The sequence below is a fragment of the Maylandia zebra genome, linkage group LG7 (genome assembly GCF_041146795.1).
Source record: "Maylandia zebra isolate NMK-2024a linkage group LG7, Mzebra_GT3a, whole genome shotgun sequence".
Lineage (NCBI taxonomy): Eukaryota > Metazoa > Chordata > Actinopteri > Cichliformes > Cichlidae > Maylandia > Maylandia zebra.
The window spans coordinates 40,012,225-40,025,401 of record NC_135173.1 but is presented as its reverse complement, the minus strand read 5'-3'; the positions used below and the strand labels follow the sequence as shown (position 1 = coordinate 40,025,401).

The 13,177-nt window shown below is 40.8% G+C and overlaps 1 long non-coding RNA gene across 1 annotated transcript; it reads left to right on the top strand.

The window, feature by feature from the left end:
- The first annotated feature begins 10,668 nt into the window (after positions 1–10,668).
- On the top strand, positions 10,669–11,107 carry LOC143419694 (uncharacterized). The gene is made up of 3 exons (XR_013099705.1): positions 10,669–10,739; positions 10,843–10,944; positions 11,055–11,107. It is a non-coding gene; the product is annotated as an uncharacterized LOC143419694 (long non-coding RNA).
- The last annotated feature ends 2,070 nt before the right edge of the window (positions 11,108–13,177 follow it).

Sequence of the window (13,177 nt, the reverse complement as noted above, 5' to 3'; positions counted from 1 at the left end):
GCATACATAGTCCTGCTAGTGTGACCACCTATATAAAAACATGCTGGTCAATAACACTGCCAAGGAGGAAAGACATCACCACTGGTCTTGAAGCTCATTATTCTACATTGAGAAAGACTATTCGCAAGTGGAAAACAGTTGCTAACCTTTCCATCCTAAGGTCAGACTATGCATTGCTTACAAAAACTGGAAAACAAACAGACAAAAAAAACATCTCAGATGCTACAGTCCTCATTCAATGCATATTCAATGCTGAAGTTCGTGACAGTGCAATTAGAAAACGACTGAACAAGTGTGGCTTGTTTGGAAGGGTTGCCAGGAAAAAACAGCATGGCTTAGGTATGCAAAGTTGCATCTGAACAAACAACAAGACTTTTGGAACAATGTCCTTTGGACAGACTGGGCTAAAGGCTTTAGCAGTCTAGCTGCTGTTGTTTTGAAATTCTAGCACCGATGTCATTCTTTTCCTTCATGGCCCACCAGTATTGTGGAGCTGTTGTACTAAGTTTGCAGGTGTGTATGATCAAATCTGAAGTGGGGCTCCTGGCAGCTGACAGATACCTCTTATTAGCAAGACGCAGTTTACATTGAACTGCTTTTTTTCTGTTCTATTTTGTGTTGTTTTGTTACTGCAAACTGTAGAGGGTAATAAAGAAGAATAAAAAAAATCTAAATAAAATGCAGAACAAAACAACAAGTACCCTGCGATGCATACCATATTTCGATGACTTACAGTTTATGGTGTTTGATTCCTTTTTAATTACTCCAGTAATAAAATGCTGAAATGAAGAATGTGGTGGGTCAAAAATGTAAAAAAGAAAAAGAAAGAGTTAAGCTTGAAGTTTACATTAGATTTGTTGTGCTTCAGTGTGTAAGCATCAGCGCTGTTAGACACAATAGACCCAAAAGGTAATACACTGCCTGAAAACATGGCTATCAATCATTGGCTCTGTGGAAAACAAGACCATAGTTGCTTATAATAAGCAGACAGGGGAAATATAAGGATGGGAGCAAAACAAAAGTAGCAGATTGAGGTGAAAAAAATGATGGAGTGGATACGAGGGGTGAAGGCAGAGGAGAGTGGAAAACTGACAGAAAGAGTGGTGAGAAGAGAATTATAACTACTGTATGTAATTACTGCAATAACAACCTATTTACCCTGTGTGACCAATTTTAGTTGGTCGATATGACAAGGGGGAAAGACGGTAATTGGTGTCCTAAGAACAAAGCAGATTGAAAAAAAAGAAGATGAGCCCATCAACTTAGATGAAGGCAAAGCGCGTGTATGTGTTTCTGTTTAATTGGGTGCTCATTACAAAGACTCTGCAGAGAGTCAAGGAAAAGGTGTGTGTATTCATAACAAGCTATATTAGCGTGTTCTAGAAAGTTAAGTTCTGTGTGTTTAGAGTGGCAGTATTTTGTTTATATATTTAGGTTCTTTTGTGTGTGTGTGTGTGTGTGTGTGTGTGTGTGTGTGTGTGTGTGTGTGTGTGTGTGTGTGTTGTAGATGACAGAAAATGACAGCTGCTGGGTTATATTGGATCTCACAGCTTGGTGAACACTGACCGAGGATAATGAAGTAAGGCTGCTTGCTGTTCATACTGTCTCACTTTATGAACACTCACTATGCCAGCTTCTGTTAGAATTTCTAATCATTTCTACTCCACTTATTTTCAGGCTTTTGTCCAAAGTTGTTTTATTGGTGCTGATCATCACAAGTTGAAACCATGGGTAAGTGTTTGTGTGTGAGTAAGTACCAGCTCTTGTACGTTTATTTTTGTGCAGACCAATTTGAATTTTTATCAGTTTTAGAAAGACAAACCCCCCCCCAAAACATTTTGCTTATAACACTGTTAGATAAGGGGAGGTGGAGAAATTAGGTTTATGACTAGATTTAGGTTATCTTAGGGTTATATGGCGTTCAAGTGGATAAACACAGTAAATGAACAAAATCTGAAAAAGGCTGTAATTAAATGTAATTAATTAATTTCATTCTGAATTATGTTGTTTGTGGCAACAAGGACAATTAAAAAATGCATATTGAATGAATATGGCCCCGCATGTGGTTATTCCAAAAAGTCATTAGCAGTGTTGGGTAAGTTACTTTAAAATAGTAACTTAGTTAGATTACCAGTTACTTCTCTCAAAAGTAACTCAGTTACTTCAAGTTACTCGTTACTTTCAAAGTAACTAGTTACTAGGGAAAGTAACTTTGGTTTTACTCAGAATTCTCTTGTTAATGTGTTTCTTCCATAACTTTGCCGGTCTTCTAGCTTGCTTACTTGCCACAAGTGCACTGTGCCACCTACCAATAGAAAGGAAAATATAATGTATAATGCATATTTCCACGAGAGAAATCCCACGCCTGGACCGTCATTGACTGCTGCCATGATTCTAGCCTACGTCACAGAGTCATGTGCGCCTTTTACATCCAACACAAAAACTGCAGTCGTGGTGCTTTCGATTGTACTCAGAACTCAGAAATTCTGTCTTCTGAATAGGAAGATGTAGGTAACACCAGACTGAAGATGAGCTGCATACAGGGCTGGACTGGGACAGAAAATTGGCCCGGGCATTTTGACTAGAGACCGGCCCGCCATTATAGGAAAAATCACAAAGCCTTTGAATGAAAATAAACACTGTTGTGACAGTGATGTACACTGTTTTGATGGTATATATGCATCAATCTATCAATCGTTTGTTGTAAGATTCAGATAATTATTTTTTAAAAGCGAGACACTTTAAATGAGAATAAGAAAGAAAAGTATTTCTTTGTGCCCCCCATTCCCTGTTAATGCCCTACCTGCCCCCCTGGCAACACTTTGCTAGATTCGCACCTGCACAGTTACCAGCTGTCAGCTACCTAAAAAAGGATCCTGGTGTTATTTGTCTCTCAGAAACAGTTCATAACTTCCCTTCAACTCATTCATGTCACCTAAAAGGTAAACCTGTTTCTCCATCACCTGCTCAGCTCTCATGATCCAGTAAGGACATCTCCTGGTTTCATCTTCATGTTTCCCTCTCACCAGATAACCAAACCATATCATGACCAGCAGCTTTTTTGCAGCTGTGGCTCCAGCAAACATCAGCTGATACTAGAAATTAATATTAAATAAATTCTAACAACAGCTGATCAAACTTAAACGTGCTGCTGTTGTTTAGCGCGATATCCCCTGGTTTCCTCTTTCGGCGCAAAGTGAGCGATAAACAAACAAGAGAGCCGATCAGCTGATCACTGATCAGTTTTCATGATTGAAGTAGAAACGGGAGAGGGAGGGGGGAGAATGAGAGAAGAAGAGGCAGCTGTGCAGCAAAGACACAGAATAACTCCAGCTTTGTGTCTTTTTCATTGTAGCTGAATTACGGGACAAACTGTTCCTTTTCACCTCAATAAGAAACGCGTAATATTTTCTCTGAATACCAGAAGGGACGGTTGGCAACTCTAATAACTTATGAACAAAATAAAGTTCAACATCATTAGCTTCATAGCACCACCCAGCTGTATAGAAACTCCGTCATGCTAGCTAGCACGCAGTACGGAAAAAGTCAGAATAACGAAAATAAACTCCACCTAAACTTGGTTCATATCTGACCCAGAGAGACTGCAGGTCATAACTTCTTACCTGAAGTTCAGTTCACACTTGGACCGGCGGCCGCCTCGGGTCTCTTTTCCTTCTGCGTCCCCTTTCCTTCATCCACCTGCTGGCCTCCACCACTTGCTAATGTTACTGAATCTGTGGAAGCTCCGCGATAGCCACCACACGAAGTAACGAGTAACGACCCTATCTAAATCCCAGTAACGAGTAACGCGTTCCTGATTTTAGCATAATAACTAGTTACCGTGCTCGTTACCACAATAATAACGTAGTTACTGTAACGCGTTACTTAATAACGCGTTAGTCCTAACACTGGTCATTAGTGAAAAACACACTTACTATAATATCTTCTTGCGATGAAAATATATCATTGTTGTGTTCTGAGGTTGTTTTTGACTACAGTTACAGAAAACATCTCCCAGGTCAGAACTGGTTGTGTCAAAAACTGAACTGCAGATTGAGAGATGTGACACTATTTGAATGCAGAATAAAGGTCTGTGAGGTGTATTATGAAGCAAGGTTAATACCTTAATGAACCGTGTTGAGCTTAAAGTCAGAGTTTAAGACGTACCTTACTAAAACCACTGAATGAAGCGCATACTATGTGTCATATTGTCATGAGAATGGAAATGTATTAATCTGGTGATTAATTTATCTTATCATTAGAAGACATAATATACATTTTTACTGCTATGCAGATGACACCCAGCTCTATCTATCCATGAAGCCAGATAACACACACCATTTAGTTAAACTGCAGGAATGTCTTAAAGACATAAAGACCTGGATGGCCGCTAACTTTCTGCTTCTTAATTCAGATAAAACTGAAGTTATTGTACTCGGCCCTGACAATCTTAGAAATATGGTATCTAACCAGATTCTTACTCTGGATGGCATTACCTTGGCCTCCAGTAACGCTGTGAGGAACCTTGGAGTCATTTTTGACCAGGATATGTCCTTCAACGCACATATTAAACAAATATGTAAGACTGCTTTCTTCCATTTGCGCAACATCTCTAAAATTAGAAATATCCTGTCTCAGAGTGACGCTGAAAAACTAGTTCATGCCTTTATTACTTCCAGGCTGGACTACTGTAATTCATTATTATCAGGATGTCCAAAAAACTCCCTGAAAAGCCTTCAGCTAATCCAAAATGCTGCAGCAAGAGTACTGACAGGGACTAGAAAGAGAGAGCATATTTCTCCTGTTTTGGCTTCCCTTCATTGGCTTCCTGTTAAATCCAGAATTGAATTCAAAATCCTGCTCCTCACATACAAGGTCTTAAATAATCAGGCCCCATCTTATCTTAATGACCTTGTAGTACCATATCACCCTATTAGAGCACTTCGCTCTCGCACTGCAGGCCTACTTGTTGTTCCTAGAGTATTTAAAAGTAGAATGGGAGGCAGAGCCTCCATATCTGTTATTAATCTCTGTCCCTCTTCCACAGCATGTCTTTATCCTGTCTTCCTTCTCTCACCCCAACCGGTCGCAGCAGTTGGCCGCCCCTCACTGAGCCTGGTTCTGCTGGAGGTTTCTTCCTGTTAAAAGGGAGTTTTTCCTTCCCACTGTCGCTAAAGTGCTTGCTCATAGGGGATCATATGATTGTTGGGTTTTTCTCTTTATCTATTATTGTACGATCTACTGTACAATATAAAGCACCTTGAGGCGACTGTTGTTGTGATTTGCCGCTATATAAATAAAATTGAATTGAATTGATGCAGAACATGTGTAATTGTTGTTATACTTGATTTCAACTTACTGATAAGTCTGTTTTCCTCTGCTGGAACTGCTGAAATGAAATTGCAGTCTAGTAGCTGCAGTTCCAGCAGTGTAAAGAAGACTTAGCAACAGATTAGAATCAAGTATTGAAACATACATTTTGTGAATTACCAAATAAATAATGCACATTTCCATGGCAATGTGATGTACAGTTTGCGCTTTTCATTCAGTGGTTTTAGTAAGGTATGGCTTAACAACTTGCTCATAGAAAATGTAGTCTATGGGCAGAAATCTGTGCCATCAGAAACTGAATTTGAATAAGTTCAATTTGAATTTGAATTGCTCAGATTGAATCTGAATTGTAACTTGAATGAATGCTTTTGAAAACTGAATTTGAATTAGTCTAATTTGAAATTGAATTTATGGTTTGAAAATGATCATCACTAAATTGAAATTGAATTTTATATTTTGAAAATGAATTGATTTGCTTTGAAACTGCATTTTATCCTTTAAAAATTCAGCTCTCGAATAATTTCAGTTTCACTTCTCACCATTCAGTTTCAGTTCTACAATTCAATTTCAGTTCCAAAATTCAGTTTTTTGGAACTTACATCCGGTTCCAGTTCAAGCGCAGATTAATAGAACTACGTTTTACTAGCGGACTGAAAGTGTTACTGACGGGAATCTACAGCGTCTTGAGCTGAATTAAGACTTCAGAAGTCATTCGTCATGTCGAATGACCAGCAGATAAACTCTCAGGTTGGTAATAAATGTATTACATGTATAAGAACAACCGTCATGTTAACAAATGATAGCCGTAAGGTAACTTTTATGCTTATTGTAGCTGCTAGCTAAAAACGGTAATTTAGCGTAGTTTGCCCTGGATTCAGCTTTGACAACAAATATGATCGACTGTTTCTAGTAGAATTCCAAAGTTGTCATGTTGTATCCTCTCAGAGTACCCCCTCTGTATGCTTGCAGAGACCCCTACAGTAGGGAAACATGCAAAACGGTGCCCAAACCTTTGTATTTTAGCTTTATTTATGCCTTACACAGCATCCAACTCTTTAGCTAACTTAATAACTTTAGCTAAAGTGAATAGTTAGTCTAATTCATTAGTGCAGCATTACTGGATCACCTCTGTTTGAAGTGATATAATGTGATATACAACTATCACTGAAACAGCAAACTTTGTAAATAAACAAACAACACTTCTCATTCTCTAAACGTTTGGCCACAGCTGTAGATTACACTATCAGTGCTTGTTCACTCTTGACAATAATAACATTTCTAAATTTACTTTGTGCATTTACAGGTAAACAATATCTAATATTTTATCTAAATGACTGCTTTGTCTTTGAAAAGGGTGAAGAGCCTGAGGCCAGTGACAGTCCAGTTCTACTCTAAGTACATCCTTACAGTGGCTCACAGGACAAGGCCACATTCCTGTCCTGCCAGAAGAGAAGAGAAACTTCAGAGTCTTCATGCAGTTCAACCACACCTGTCATATTCCATATGACAGGGGTCTCAAACTCCAGTCCTCAAGGGTCAAAGTGTCATGCAACTTTTCCATGTTCATGCTGTTTTCTACCCCACAGTTACAGCATGTCTGACTGCCTGTTCAGCATATGCAAAAATATATGATGAGTTTAATAGAGCAGTGTGTTTAAAAAAAAAAAAAAAAATCTAATTAAGCATGCACTCAGTACCCTAAGAATTATTATGGTAGTTAAACACAGTGATAGTTGTATATCATATTATATCACTTCAAACAGAGGTGATCCAGTAATGCTGCACTAATGAATTAGACTAACTATTCACTTTAGCTAAAGTTATTAAGTTAGCTAAAGAGTTGGGATGCTGTGTAAGACATAAATAAAGCTAAAATACAAAGGTTTGGACACCGTTTTGCATGTTTCCCTACTGTAGGGGTCTCTGCAAGCATACAGAGGGGGTACTCTGAGAGGGTACAACATGACAACTTTGGAATTCTACTAGAAACAGTCGATCATATTTGTTTGTCAAAGCTGAATTCAGGGCAAACTACGCTAAATTACCGTTTTTAGCTAACAGCTGCAATAAGCATAAAAGTTACTGTACGGCTATCATTTGTTAACATGACGCTTGTTCTTATACATGTAATACATTTATTACCAACCTGAGAGTTTATCCGCTGGTCATTCGACATGACGAATGACTTCTGAAGTCTTAATTCAGCTCAAGACGCTGTAGATTCCCGTCAGTAACACTTTCGGTCCGCTAGTAAAATGTAGTTCTATTAATCTGCACTTGAACCGGAACCGGATGTAAGTTCCAAAAAACTGAATTTTGGAACTGAAATTGAATTGTAGAACTGAAACTGAATGGTGAGAAGTGAAACTGAAATTATTCGAGAGCTGAATTTTTAAAGGATAAAATGCAGTTTCAAAGCAAATCAATTCATTTTCAAAATATAAAATTCAATTTCAATTTAGTGATGATCATTTTCAAACCATAAATTCAATTTCAAATTAGACTAATTCAAATTCAGTTTTCAAAAGCATTTATTCAAGTTACAATTCAGATTCAATCTGAGCAATTCAAATTCAAATTGAACTTATTCAAATTCAGTTTCTGATGGCACAGATTTCTGCCCATAGTAGTCCCGCAGCAGAGAATCTTTAATGCACTTAAACAAGGTGTAAATCAAAGAGTCAGTGAAAATACCACTTCCAGCCAATTTTAAATAGAAACTTGGAACATAACCTGCTCCTGACCAAATTCTGTGTTCAGCAGAAGTTATCACAGTGATTTAGCCAAGTAAAAAGAGCTGGAAAACTCTACCTTTCTGAGCTTGACATAGCTTGCTGAGCCAATAATCTCACTTTGTAGCACACCCACAGAGCCTGATGTGCTGGACTGTTACAAATATCACTTCTTTCTTCTAGATGTCAGCATCATAAAACAGGGGATGGGTTTAGTGGATACTGAAGTCTATATCTCAGACGGAAAACAAACAAACAAAAAAAACAGGTTTGAACATGTGAGATCCTGGATTCAAGTCACTATTTAGCTGTTTTTTGCTTCACATTCTTGCTATTTAATTTTTTATTTATTTAATTTTATTATATTTAATTAAGCAATAGAAGGTATGCAGAAAGTAGGTCTTGAACTCAAGTCTTCTGGAAAGTCTAACTTTCCTTTAAAGTCTTAAGTCTAACACTGAAGACGTACCTAAAAATTGAAGTAAAAAAGATGTAGAGTGTCAAGGTCTGGCAGCCCTTGCCAGTTGACCTGCTCATTGTGTCCATGTATTATTATTATTATTATTATTTGTCTGGGCTCCCCTCCCAGTCCCCTATTTCCCTGTTTGTGTGTATTTGTGTTTGGGCATGTGTTTCAAGAGTCATCAGAGTGGGAAGAGTTCCCGAGCTGAAGTCAGCCACACCTGCTGCTCATCAGCCCTCACCAGCTTCAGCTGATTGTCACCACGGGCAGTCTCCCTACTTAACTGTGTGGCTGAGTTTCAGTCGACGCTGGATCGTTGAGCTTACTCCTCAGTGCAGTCTGGGCTCGATAGTGAAAACTTTGTGTGTGTGATGCTCACCAGACTAATCTATGCATTTTGTCTTGCTAGGATTTGGGAACAGAGATTGTCATGGGAGCAGAGCCACTGTACAGATTGGGATTTGTAATTTCACGATTCACGCCACAGACACGAGCACTGTGTGGGATTTCGGCCCTAAATGGGTCCCACCTAGTCAACATTGCTCACTGCACTCAGGTGATTTAGCAAACGTTGTCTGGCAATCATGTGGAGGAGGTCAGTTTGTTTCTGTTTTGGGCACCTAGTACTCCTTCGATGTTAGGTTATCCTTGGCTTTACTGGCATAATCCCCAGATTTACTGGGACCAAGGGCCACGTCTCTGGGTGGAGTACTTGGTGCCACGACAACTGTGCCTAGCATTGCAGTATCCAAACCTCCCGAGCAGTTAACTAAACCTGACCTCGTCGTCGTTCCTGAGATGTATCCCAATCTGGCCAAGGTCAATAAAGATCTGTCTCTATTACTTCCACCACACTGACCTTATGACTGGAGCATAGATCTGTTTCCCGGTGCTCCTCTGGCTACTAGCTGGCTGTACTGCCTGTCTAAACCCAAAAGAGACTCCTCCGGTCGATGCGGGCTTTTTCTTTGTCGAAAAGAAAGACAAGACCCTCCGTCCCTGCAAAGACTTCTGTGACCTAAACAAAATCACCCTAAGGAATAAATATCCCTTATCTCTGCTGTCTTCTGCATCCAAGTTACTGCAGGGAGCCACCATATTTACCATACTCATCCTCCGCAGTGCTTACCAATTGGTTAGTATCTGAAAGGGTGACAAGTGGAAACCTGTGTTCCATATTCATCTAGGCCACTTAGCGGATCAGTCCAAATGGCATGACTAAATACTCAATCTTCCAGTGCTTTGTAATGATGTGTTGAGAGACTTTATTAACCATTTTGTTTTTGTCTATGTGGACAACATCCTCATTTTCTCCAAGAGTCACGCCAACCATGTGAAACATGTCTGTCTCATCCTGCAATGCCTGTTGGAGAATCATCTTTTCGTGAACAGGGGCCGCTGTGGGCAGACCGGGCCAAATCAGGGCTGTGGGGGAGTGGCCTGAGCCAAAGAATCAGAAGGATCTGCAAAGATTCCTGTGGTTCACAAACTTCAACAGACAGTATATCAGAGACTTCAACAAGGTGGTAACACCCCTAACCCAACCCAAGTCACCAAAAGTTATGTTTCAGGGGTCTCCCTGCTCAGCAGGCTTTTAACCGGCTCAAGCAGCTGTTCTCCTCCGCATCCACTCTGATCCCGATGGAGCTCAATAATTGGGTAGAATAAGGTAAATTAAGTATATCAACAACGTTAAATTGCATATGCTTTTTTTCTCTTGACGTATCTCTCAGGCCGAACAAAACTAACGCGGGGGATCACAAGCTGCTGGCCATCAAATTAGCCTTGGAAGAATGGAGGCATTGGTTGGAGGGAAGTGAGCACCTCATGCTCATCTAGACGGACCACAAAAACCTGGTGCACCTGCAAGCTGCCAAGCACCTGAGTCAAGCTAGGTGGGCACTGTTTTTGTTTTGTTTTTTTCCAAGTTTTAACTTACTATCATCTACAGGCCTGGATTTCAAAATAAGAAGCTGGACACTCTATCATGCCAGTTTGAACCGCATCAAGAAGCTTCAGACAGAGAGAAGCCCATCCTACCCATCATGTGCATAGTAGGCTCCCTCACCTGGGAGATCGAAAAGCTGATTCAGGAGGCTCAAAAGAATGAACCAGATCGGGGGTCAGGACCCAACAGCCCACCGTGCGTCCCCACTGTGGGCGAGGCAAGGTCATCCACTGGGCAAACATGCCCCAATTTGCCTGCCACCCCGGTAAGAACTGCACGGTTCAGTTTCTTCAACATCTGTTTTGGTGGCTGTCTTAAGTGAAAGACAAGAATACATGACCACCTGCTCTGTTTGCATACAAAATAAGGTGCTAAACACTCCTCCAGATGGCCTGCTTCGACCACTACCTATGCCCAAGAGGCCATGGTCTCACATTGCCATGGCTCACAGGAACTGCCTCCTTCATCAGGTAACACAACCATCCTCACCATCATTGACTGCTTCTCCAAAGCTGTCCACTTTACTGTTCTACCCTAAGGTGCACACTGCCCTCGAAACTGTTAAACTGCTTCTGTGCAGCATCACAAGTGCCGCTGCCACGACTTGTAGAGGACCACGCGGGCAGCTCTCCTCAGGTCAGTGGAACAGAACAAACATCTCGTAGATTGACATCGTTCCAGCTCCCATCTATTAAGTTGGCCAGAGAGTATGGCTCTCTATCAATTAGTGGGGCAGTGGGGCAAAAAAGTATTTAGTCAGCCACCGATTGTGCAAGTTCCCCCACCTAAAATGATGACAGATGTCAGTAATTTTCACCAGAGGTACACTTCAACTGTGAGAGACAGAATGTGAAAAAAAAATCCATGAATCCACATGGTAGGATTTGTAAAGAATTTATTTGTAAATTAGGGTGGAAAATAAGTATTTGGTCAATAACAAAAATACAACTCAATACTTTGGAACATAACCTTTGTTGGCAATAACAGAGGTCAAACGTTTACTATAGGTCTTTACCAGGTTTGCACACACAGTAGCTGGTATTTTGGCCCATTCCTCCATGCAGATCTTCTCGAGAGCAGTGATGTTTTGGGGCTGTCGCCGAGCAACACGGACTTTCAACTCCCACCACAGATTTTCTATGGGGTTGAGGTCTGGAGACTGGCTAGGCCACCAGGACTTTCAAATGCTTCTTACGGAGCCACTCCTTTGTTGCCCGGGCGGTGTGTTTTGGATCATTGTCATGTTGGAAGACCCAGCCTTGTTTCATCTTCAAAGTTCTCACTGATGGAAGGAGGTTTTGGCTCAAAATCTCACGATACATGGCCCCATTCATTCTGTCCTTAACACGGATCAGTCGTCCTGTCCCCTCGGCAGAAAAACAGCCCCATAGCATGATGTTTCCACCCCCATGATTCACAGTAGGTATGGTGTTCTTGGGATGCAACTCAGTATTCTTCTTCCTCCAAACAAGACGAGTTGAGTTTAATTCAATTCAATTTTATTTATATAGCGCCAAATCACAACAAAAGTCGCCTTAAGGTGCTTCATAGATACAGAGAAAAACCCAACAATCATATGACCCCCTATGAGCAAGCACTTTGGCGACAGTGGGAAGGAAAAACTCCCTTTTAACAGGAAGAAACCTCCGGCAGAACCAGGCTCAGGGAGGGGCGGCCATCTGCTGCGACCGGTTGGGGTGAGAGAAGGAAGACAGGATAAAGACATGCTGTGGAAGAGAGACAGAGGTTAATAACAGATATGATTCAATGCAGAGAGGTCTATTAATACATAGTGAGTGAGAAAGGTGACTGGAAAGGAAAAACTCAATGCATCATGGGAATCCCCCGGCAGCCTACATCTATTGCAGCATAACTAAGGGAGGATTCAGGGTCACCTGGTCCAGCCCTAACTATATGCTTTAGCAAAAAGGAAGGTTTTAAGCCTAATCTTAAAAGTAGAGATAGTGTCTGTCTCCCGAATCCAAACTGGAAGCTGGTTCCACAGAAGAGGGGCCTGAAAACTGAAGGCTCTCCCTCCCATTCTACTTTTAAATACTCTAGGAACAACAAGTAGGCCTGCGGAGCGAGAGCGAAGTGCTCTAATAGGGTGATATGGTACTACAAGGTCATTAAGATAAGATGGGGCCTGATTATTTAAGACCTTGTATGTGAGGAGCAGGATTTTGAATTCAATTCTGGATTTAACAGGAAGCCAATGAAGGGAAGCCAAAACAGGAGAAATATGCTCTCTCTTTCTAGTCCCTGTCAGGACTCTTGCTGCAGCATTTTGGATTAGTTTAAGGCTTTTCAGCGAGTTTTTTGGACATCCTGATAATAATGAATTACAGTAGTCCAGCCTGGAAGTAATAAAGGCATGAACTAGTTTTTCAGCGTCACTCTGAGACAGGATATTTCTAATTTTAGAGATGTTGCGCAAATGGAAGAAAGCAGTCTTACATATTTGTTTAATATGTGCGTTGAAGGACATGTCCTGGTCAAAAATGACTCCCAGGTTCCTCACCGCGTTACTGGAGGCCAAGGTAATGCCATCCAGAGTAAGAATCTGGTTAGATACCATATTTCTAAGATTTTCAGGGCCAAGTACAATAACCTCAGTTTTATCTGAATTAAGAAGCAGAAAGTTAGCGGCCATCCAGGTCTTTATGTCTTTAAGACATTCCTGCAGTTTAACTAATTGGTGTG